The sequence below is a fragment of the Tasmannia lanceolata genome, unplaced genomic scaffold (genome assembly GCF_043159265.1).
Source record: "Tasmannia lanceolata isolate RefF3 unplaced genomic scaffold, GAP_Taslan_0.1 ptg000012l, whole genome shotgun sequence".
In the NCBI taxonomy this organism is placed as follows: Eukaryota; Viridiplantae; Streptophyta; class Magnoliopsida; order Canellales; family Winteraceae; genus Tasmannia; species Tasmannia lanceolata.
In genome coordinates, this window is record NW_027518689.1 from 18,030,063 (window position 1) to 18,040,052 (window position 9,990).

General features: G+C 38.8%; 1 long non-coding RNA gene across 1 annotated transcript; it reads right to left on the reverse strand.

Moving 5' to 3' along the window:
• Positions 1 to 7,421: 7,421 nt before the first annotated feature.
• LOC143887491 (uncharacterized) lies at positions 7,422 to 9,438 on the reverse strand. Its single transcript, XR_013254203.1, has 3 exons — positions 9,301 to 9,438; positions 9,063 to 9,134; positions 7,422 to 7,658 (listed from the first exon to the last, which is right to left on the reverse strand). It is a non-coding gene; the product is annotated as an uncharacterized LOC143887491 (long non-coding RNA).
• Between the last annotated feature and the right edge of the window lie 552 nt (positions 9,439 to 9,990).

The following is a 9,990-nucleotide window of genomic DNA, read 5'->3' on the forward strand; positions in this document are numbered from 1 at the left end:
CCTCTCGCGGGATCGGGTCCCACACCTCCTAGTCAAATCATAGGGCAAACCCCAAAAGGAGTTAAAACAAGATCACATTTTAGAAATGTGTGTGATAACATGGCCTTTATCTCCCAATAGAGCCCAAATCCATAAAAGAAGCCAAAAAGGATGAGTTTTGGATGTTTGCAGTGCAAGAGGAACTAAATCAATTTGAAAGAAACAAAGTTTGGAGATTAGTTCCTAGGCCTAGTGATCACCAGGTTATTAGAACCAAATAGGTGTTTAGAAACAAATTAGATGAGCATGGAGATATTCAAAGGAATAAAGGTAGATTAGTAGCCTAAGGTTACAACCAAGAGGAAGGCATCGACTATGATAAGACCTTTGCTCCGGTTGCTAGATTGGAAGCCATAAGAATTCTTCTCGCATTCGCGTGCCATAAAAACTTTAAGTTATACCAAATGAATGTGAAGAATGCATTCCTTAATGGGTATATCATGGAGGAAGTTTATGTAGAATAACCTCTCGGATTTGAAGATTTCAAATACCCTAATAATGTCTATAGGTTAGATAAAGCCTTTTATGGTCTAAAGCAAGCTCCTAGAGCTTGGTATGAAAGGCTTAGCTCCTTCCTATTAGAGAGTGGTTTTGAAATGGGTAAGGTTAATAAAACCTTGTTCATGAAAAGAAAAGAAAATGATATGCTTATTGTTCAAATCTATGTTGATGATATTATATTTGATGCTATTAATGAAAGCATGTGTGAAGAATTTGCTCAATTCATGCAAAAAGAGTTTGAGATGAGTATGATGGGAGAATTCACCTATTTCTTAGGACTTCAAATTAAACAATGCATAAATAGAATTTTTATCAATTAAGAGAAATAAACTAGAGAGCTTCTAAAGATATTTGGAATGGATAGTTCACAAATCAAGCCAACTCGAATGAGTACATCCACCAAATTAGAGAAAGATGGAATTGGAAAACCCGTTTATGAAAAGAAATTTAGAGGAATGATAGGAAGCCTATTGTACTTAACTTCTAGTTGGTCGGATATAATGTTTTGTATGTGCATTTGTGCTAGATTTCAATCAACTCCTAAAGAGTCTCATTTGAGTGCAGTTAAGAGAATCATTAAATATCTCGAAGGAACTCCTACTCTAGGCTTGTGGTATGAAAGGACAAAATAATTCAACCTAATACGCTATTTGGATGCCAACTTTGCTGGTTGTAAGATAGATAGGAAAAGTACTAGTGGGACATGTCAATTCCTAGGTAGATCTCTTGTGTCTTGGTTTAGCAAAAAATAAAACTTCGTAGCCCTTTCCACTACCGAAGCCGAATATATTGCGGCCGAAGCTTGTTGTGCAGAAATCCTATGCATGAAGAACACACTCATGGATTATAATCTTGAATTTAATTGTGTTCCAATCCATTATGCTAACACAAGTGCTATAAATTTGACTAAGAACCCAATTCAACATTCAAGAACCAAGCAAATAGAGGTTAGGCATCATTTTCTTGGATCATTCTCAAAAAGGGGATATTTTCATAGAGTGCATCAATACAAATGATCAATTGGCGGACAGATTCACTAAACCCCTAAATGATGATAGATTTTGTGATATTAGGAGTGGCCTAAACATTTGGAGTCTAGATCAAGTAAAAGAATTTGACAAAGAAGCATGAAAAGGTGATAATCTTGTGCTTTATATGTATATAAATTTATCATCCTTGTTTTGTTATTGACTACACGGTTCAAGATGATTAAACCTAATTGCTAAAAACTACACAATTGGTGTCCATAGCCCACTTTGATCAAAAGGGGAGTCAGCACCGTCACTCTGAATCAAAACACTTAACCATTTGGCTTTGTGCCATCATCTAAGCCATGCTTAAGTCTATGCATGTTCCCTTCATACTTAATTACACTATAATATAGCTCGCCTATGCCTTTCTCTATGAATTATGTATCAAATTGCAAATTTCTTGTGCTTGATTCATACCTTTCCATGTATTATCTATCGAGACAACTTGAAAAATAACATAAAATCCTTGAAAAAATTGAACCACAAAAGAAATATTAGAAAACTAGAAAACTGAAAAATTCTTGCAAAATCCATTGCAAAATGAAACAAAACTAGAAAATCCAAAAATCTGGAAAATAACACTCCACGAAACTCCATGAATATTCACGGAACCCTGTGCACGGAACCCTGTGCTCGGAACTCCGTGAATATCAACTGAATTCCGAGCGCGCTTTGGAAATTTAAAAAAACGGACGGAACTCTGTGAAAAAGTCACGGAATCCCGTGATGCGCTCTGGACGTTTTTTAAAAGGGGGAACCCGACGGGTCTAGCCACATAAAACACGATTTTTTCACTTCGTTTTTCACTTTTTTCACCTTCTAAAAACCCTAGCTAACCTCTCTACCTTTCTCATCTCAAAATCACTCCATTTCAAACCATAATCTACCTATCTGGGTCGAGCCACATAAAACACGATTTTTTCACTTCGTTTTTCACTTTTTCACCTTCTAAAAACTCTAGCTAACCTCTCTACCTTTCTCATCTCAAAATCACTCCATTTCAAACCCTAATCTACCTATCTTCTTCCATTAAACCCTCTTTTTTCTCTCAAAACCTGCAAATTTTTTACTTTCATCTTTTACCCCCAAAATTTTGCACTTCTCTCTCTCTTTTCCTTCATTTTCTCACTGATTTTCATTCTTTTTTGTATATCTACTCTTTCTACATCTTTTTCCTCCAATCCCCTTCAATCTTAGGATCAAAACCCTGGATTCCACCTCAAAACCCTAGATTTTTCTATTTTTCTTCAAACCCTAACATCAAAACCATGCCTAGGCACAAAAATCTGATCATTGAAGGGTCCTCCCACAGCCATGACGACGAAGGGCCATCACGCAAGAAATCTAAGGCCACGGACACGGAGATCATTCCCTCCTCCTACTTCAACGGTCAAGCGAAGAAAAAGCAATGGAAAAGGATTGAGAATTGAGGCATTCTCACGGAAAGCATCCTTGATCACTTTGGCGTCAACACTTGCTTCAACAACCTATGGTGGACTCCGATTCTTCACATCAACGAGCTTGTTTACCCTCGATTGGTGAGGTTGTTCTACACCAATCTTCGTCTTTCACCTTCTAATTTTGTCCTTGAGCGGTCTTAATCAACCTATAAGGGGGAGCTCCTACCCTAAAGAAAATTATGTTTATCATCATAAAAAAGGGGGAGATTGTTAGCCCAAGGGTTCAACAAGTACTCCTAGTCCTATGTTTTGATGATCAACAAACTCAATTTGTCAAATAAAGATTATTTGGACTAATGCTCTTTGATAGTTAAGTGAATGTGATTCAAGTTCAAGTACTCTCAAGATTGTACCTCAAAGGATAAACCATTCAAGTTCAAGACAATTCAAAGGCATGAAGAAGGCAAGAGCTAAGCAAGGGCAAAGTAAGATCAAAGCATGATCAAGAACCCTCAAAGGCAAGAACAAAATGTAAGCTCAAAAGATGGTGATCACTACAAAGACCAAAGGCATGCACTAGATAATCAAGGGAGTTGATTGAAGCCAAGTCAATGCATCATTGAAGTGCCATCAAGTTGAAGAGCATATCATACTTAGATTGTATTTGGTCCATCATTTGTATTTCATTTTAAAGGCACAAAAAGAGGACTAAAATCAACCTAAAATGAACCTAATTGGACAAGTGAATGACCATGGTGGTGTCCTCACATGTTTGGACCCATATGGCATTTCATTCAACAAGTTAGAAATGAATTCCGAAGGCCCAATCAAAACAGCACACAAAAAGAAAATTTTGTTGTCCAGAGGCCTCATGGAATTCAGTGGGATCCCATGGAATTCAGTGAAGTGTTCTGGTTGAAAAATAAAAAAGACCCAACGGTTACTACAGAATTCCGAGTGATGCTTCCGTAATGACCGTTAGAGACTATAACGGCCATATTTCACTTTACTCTAAAAATATGGGTCTCTAGGCTTTCAAAGGACTCCTTCAAGTACTCATATAACATACTTTGAGTACATACAAAGCTGAGAATCATATTAAGATTCATAATCACAATCTCATCCTCTCTCTCGTCCCTTTAATCTTGGAATACTAGTGAGAGACCTTAGGACTTAGTTGTTCTTTTCTTTCTAGAGTGAGAGTGAGTGCTTTATACATTGTAATCAGCCTACAAAGAGGCAAAGTGAGCTACACCCTTCTCTTCATCATTGTATTTGGCGAATGGGGAGCCGTATTTAAGTCCCTTAGAGCGTTTGTGCTCTGATTGTATTTGACGAAAGTGGCGTTGTATTTAAGTCTCTTGGAGCGTTGGTACTCGTTGTAATCGGCCGAGTGGGCAAAGAAGATTACTAGCGGATTCCTCAAGACATCAACTTGGGAAGAGTGGAATAGGTCTTAGGTTTAAGACCGAACCGCTTAAAAATATTGTGTCCAAGGTTCTCTTGTCTCTACTCTTTTTCGCTTGTGGTAAGTGCGTCAACTATTAACTTTAAATCAAATCCATCTTTCTAATTGAAATATAGGTGTGACAATCCAAGAGGGGGGTGAATTGGTCAATTATAAATTTTAGGCTTAATTAGGAGAAGATTAAAAATTAATCCTTTTAATTAAGCACTAATTAATCTAACCCTTGTTCAAATAGGTATAACAATAAAAGTTAAGGTTTAGACATTATAATCATGCACATTTGCTAACCCTTGTTCAAATAGGTATTATAATACAATTACGGTTTAAACATTTCAATCAAGTGCATTTACTAACCCTTGTTCAATTAAAAGCACAAATACAAGTTAGGGTTAGAAATTACCAATCACCACACGTGCAAGAGAGAGAGAGAGAAATCATCCACAAGATACAAGATTTATAGTGGTTCGGTCTATCACAAGACCTACTCCACTCTTCCAAGTTTTTCTCCTTGGGATCTTCACTAAAAATGATGAAGCCGTACACCCGACTCCTCCATCTCCAAAGGGAACAAACCCTTTCTGCACAAAGCCTTGAGAGGGGACACACCCTCTTACATGATTCACCTTTATTAACAGGCCGAATCAGATACCCTCGCCATGTCTTCTCAATTCTTAACGGGCTGAAGTGAAAGCTCTCGTCTTCACCTTTGTTAACGGGCCGAAGAGAAGACCCTCATCTTCACAATTCTTACTGGGCCGAAGAGAAGACCCTCATGAAGAAAAAAGATAAAAATAAAAACTCTCAATGCCTCTTAATAGTAGGGTTGCAACTCGGGTCGGGCGGGTCGGGTTTTGGAGAACCCAACCCTACCCGAGAAATATCTCGGGTCGGGTCGGGTCGGGTTTTTTTTCGGAAAACCCACGATTCCCAAACTCGGCCCTACCCATGATAAATCTCGGGTCGGTTCGGGTCGGGTCGGGTTTTTCACGTTGACGCAATTTTTTAAGGAAAATTCTTGTTTGGCAAGCAACTCAACTCATAGAAGCAGAAATTACAATTCACATTACACTTGAATCAAACAATGATGTAATTACACTCACATCACACTTGAATCAAACAATGATGTAATCAAACAATGTTGTAATCAAACAATGTTGTAATTACAATCAAACAATGCTGAATCAAACACTTGAATCAACTCAACTCATAGAAGCAGAAATTACACTCACATACAGTAACAGTGGGTGCGTGGGTTTTCACTTTTAACTTTTAACTAACAATAGAAAAAAAGTGTACATACTATAACTTATGTAACTCGGGTCGGGTCGAGTCGGGTCGGACCCCTTGAAACCCGGCTCGACCCGAGATTCATGCGGGCTTTTGAATGCTCAACTCGGCTCGACCCGAAACCCATGAAACCTGAACCCAACCCAAGCTATTTTCGGGTCGGGTCGATGCGGGTCGGGTAAAACCCGGCTCGAGTTGCAGCCCTACTTAATAGGCAGATTACAACTTTAATGGCTCACAATCACTCCAAGAAAATACAAATGTAAAGCCCTATGAAGTGCCTCTTAATAAGATGTAGAAATGGAAGATCAAAGAGGTTTTTAGCTTTTGATTAAAAACTTGAAGCTCAAAGAGAAAATAGAATTTGATCTTTCTCAAATGTTCAAAAAGCTTGTAGAGATAGGTTTTAATGATGTATATATAATGTATTTGAAATATGACTGTTTGGGGTAAAACTGTAAAGAGCTGGCTTGAAAAAGTCAAGAAGAAAACGCCCCAACGGCTAGTTTGTCATACCGTCACGGTCGACCAAGCCATCTCGGTCGTCCGCCCCTATCGGATGCCCTTTTATATTTTTAAATTTCTTACCGTCGCGGTTGACCGGCCCCATGGCGGTCGCCCGGAGAGGTCAACCTGTTTGCTCAAAATCTAAGCTCAAAAACCTATCCCGATCGACTGACCCAAGGCGGTCGCCCGCCCAAACCCATGACGGATTGTTCTGTTTCAAAAGGAACATATTCCGCGGTCAACCGGCCCGATGAATTTCGAGATGTCCTGGAATTCCAGGTACCGTCCCGAGGTCGCCCGGACTAGCCCGGTCAACTGGCCCTGTGTAAAATTATATTTTTAACTTTAAAGTTCATGGGCTTTTGGGCCATGGTCTTTAGGCTTAAGTCCAAGATTTTCAAACACATTTTTGGGTGTGTGCATGATTTTCAAAGATGTGAAAAGTTAAGTATGAAAACCATTTAAAAACCTTTTGAAAGTGCATTTAAACATAAAATCAAGATGACTCCAAATACAATTTAAAAGATGTAAACCTTGAGTCTTCTTGGAATGTGCTTGAGTGAACATCTTGAACTTGTTCTAGCTCTTGTGACTCCCTCCAATCTTCAATGCATGTTGAATGATTCATGAGGTGTCACCATGGCATGTTCAACTCCAAGCTCCTTCTTGACACTTGCTTAGAAACTTGTGGGATCTTCATGTTAAGCTTCTAGACTTGATCATCTCCAAATGGCGATGACTCCAATGTAGGTGCAAGCTCTTTGTTCCTTTGTCTCTTGATCCACAAGCCATCTGTTGTGAAGAGTTGTGTAATGGCGATTATGACATGAAATTCATGTATACAACACAACACCTCAAAGCAACACATCAGTCTATAAATGCTAATCAATTTAGTTTGCTATCATCAAAACAAGAAGGTAAGGTAAATGATTAACCCATGAGAACCCTTGGGCTAACACTAATTAATCTAAAACAAGTTGAAGAAAATTTTTCAAAGTTTCTTAAAATTTTAAAAGACACCCAATTCACCTCTGTCTGAAGTTGCTAAGTGGAATTTCACTCATTCTTTTAGAAAGAGCATAAGAATTATCACGGTCTGAACAGGGACCCAGCCTTCAACACGCAACAATGCCGCACGACCGTGAATCAAGTACATAGTCATGCAAGGCATTCCAACAACCTTCGCAATATACAGAGCATAAATTAAATGAGCCATCTAATAAATGTAACCAGATGAACTGTCATAAATAAAAGTACAATTGTGGAAGCTAAATTAAATGTCCAACTTGGACTACAATGAATAGCATAACAACTCAACTGATGAAGATTTGACGGTGTCTCTAGATAATTGTGACATAAAGTCTAGTAAACAATCCTCTAACCTTCGCCAATCCCGCAAGAACATGACCGTCTACTTTCCAACATCTATAATGTAATAATAAAGAGTTAGCTAACGACCAATGAGATAGACAAGTTCTATGTAACAGGTAAGTCATCAACAAGTATATCATATTATGAACTTTGAGAATAGCATGCACACGAGCAATTTAATCTCACTGTCAATTTCCGCAACTACTGTATAACTGCCATAAATAATGGGCCATGGCATAACTGATATAATAAATTGTAATAACATGCTGGCAAACTGTAACTGACATATTACAACTACCATGGTGAGAGTAGCCTGCTGGTCTACATAGTAAAGGAACCTGCCTGCTATCCTGTGGGAAGCCGATCCCCACTACGCTTATGGAAGATCTCACCCTCGAGAGTATTGTAAGGGATCATGCTCTCGAAGGGAATGTGAGAGACAACAACTGCGACTCGAACCAAGACCCTCTGTAGACTAGTGAAAGTCTCCCTCAAGCTATGGCGACCCATCCAGATCCAAATCTTATCCCATAATGACCTCAATTGTTTGCATCATACTCGGATAAATACAATGTCCTGTTGTGTATGCATGACTAGTCCATGTCACACTGGCATACTGTAACTGGTGTACTGTGGCTGGTTCTTAGCATGGCGCAATTGGGGCATTACTATACTCGCATCGTGAAACTGGTACACTGGTCCACATGGTCAAGGCACGCCTCCGCTAAACCTGCGAAAAAGATAGGTCCCTACTAAATCGGTGGGAGGCCCGATTCCCATTAAACCCGTGCACAATCATGTCCTCACTAAAACTGTGAGCGACCTCATCCTCACCAAACCTGTGAGAGATCTCATCCCTGCTAAACCTACGGAAGATAACTATTTGAAATCCTGCAGATATCTCATCGTCGCAATAGTACTTGCGATAGACAGCTGCTCGCGATCCCGTGATAAATCTCATCCTCGCAATATCTGCGAGAGACTATTAGTTGTAGCTCGTGCTAAGATGCCACATAGACTAAGGCATAAGTTTTGATTGGACCGTGCCGATCCATCCGGATCTAGGATTGGCCAATAGGCCTTAACTATTGTTTGCTAAACTTGGGCATACCCATTCCCCACTAGATGATATCTTTGACTAAACCTAAGTCAATACTAGCATATCCATGCAAATCTAGTGATTCCACTGTAGGAAACGGTTTACTAAGTATTTCTATACTAAGCTACATGTTACGGTTAACAATTCGAGTATAATCAATAAGTGTGTGTAAGACGTTACGTTACACTTGATCCCATGCACGTCCTTGCCTAAAATCATCGATTCGATGAAAACAAGTGATTTGGGTAAACTAAAAGTCTAAAACATAACTGTCCATCAATGTGACCTTAGCACATTCACAACTTGCATAAATATCACATGTCTGATGAAGTAACTGATAAAAGAACAAGTCTACTCACAATTAAATCAATTTGAAGTTTCGTCACGCGCAAGTCCTCAACAAGAGTTTTCCAACTCTCCATGAAAGTCACCTAAAATACATATGATCCCATATTAGGATCCAAATAACCACTCTAAGTTGTTTAGAAGGATCAAACAGGTCCCAAAACCCCTTCCGAGGGACGAAAACCAAATCGGTGAAGCCAAACCCAAGTGGTGTGTAATAGATAAAATATTCCAAAATCAAGAAAAACATACCTCTATTTGTGCGCAACCGATGTTTCGATCGTGGATAGCGGATTCAGAACGTTCTTGAATCGACAACCAATCGATCCCCTCCATGTTCACCTTTAAGTCCAACGGCGCTCTCTTCCAACTTCCAAATTCCAAAAATTGTGCAATCCAGAAAGTGTCCGGGAGTGGGGTATCTCTTTGGCTTTTATAGACGGTCCCTAAAACCCTGGAGCTAGGGCTAGGTCTGTCATTTCCCAATTTGTGAGTGGCAAATTAGCGTACCCTTTAACAATGCTACAATAACCAACTTAGCCATCATCGGTTGTTGCTCCTATAAAGCCATGGTGTGTACCACCATCTGATAGTTTCCTAGTCAAATACATATATTAAACCCCTATTTTGAAGTGAGTAAACCAAATAGATTTTAACGTTTTTCCAATTCTGTACATTTTCATGCTTCCTCAATTCAGAAATGGTCCTCGACTTGATCATCCAAAAAGTTTAATCATTTTGCAAATTGCCACAACATAATTATTTGAGAAAATAAATATTTAATAATACATCGATCATCAAGTATAACCAGGGTAATTATACTTAATTATAGTGCATCTATTGGGTACCCTAAAAGCATTTAAATTAAATGTAATTAAATAAAAAGTAATTAGGAATTCCACGGTTAATTCCTTAACTTTGATCAATACATTGCAATGAGTC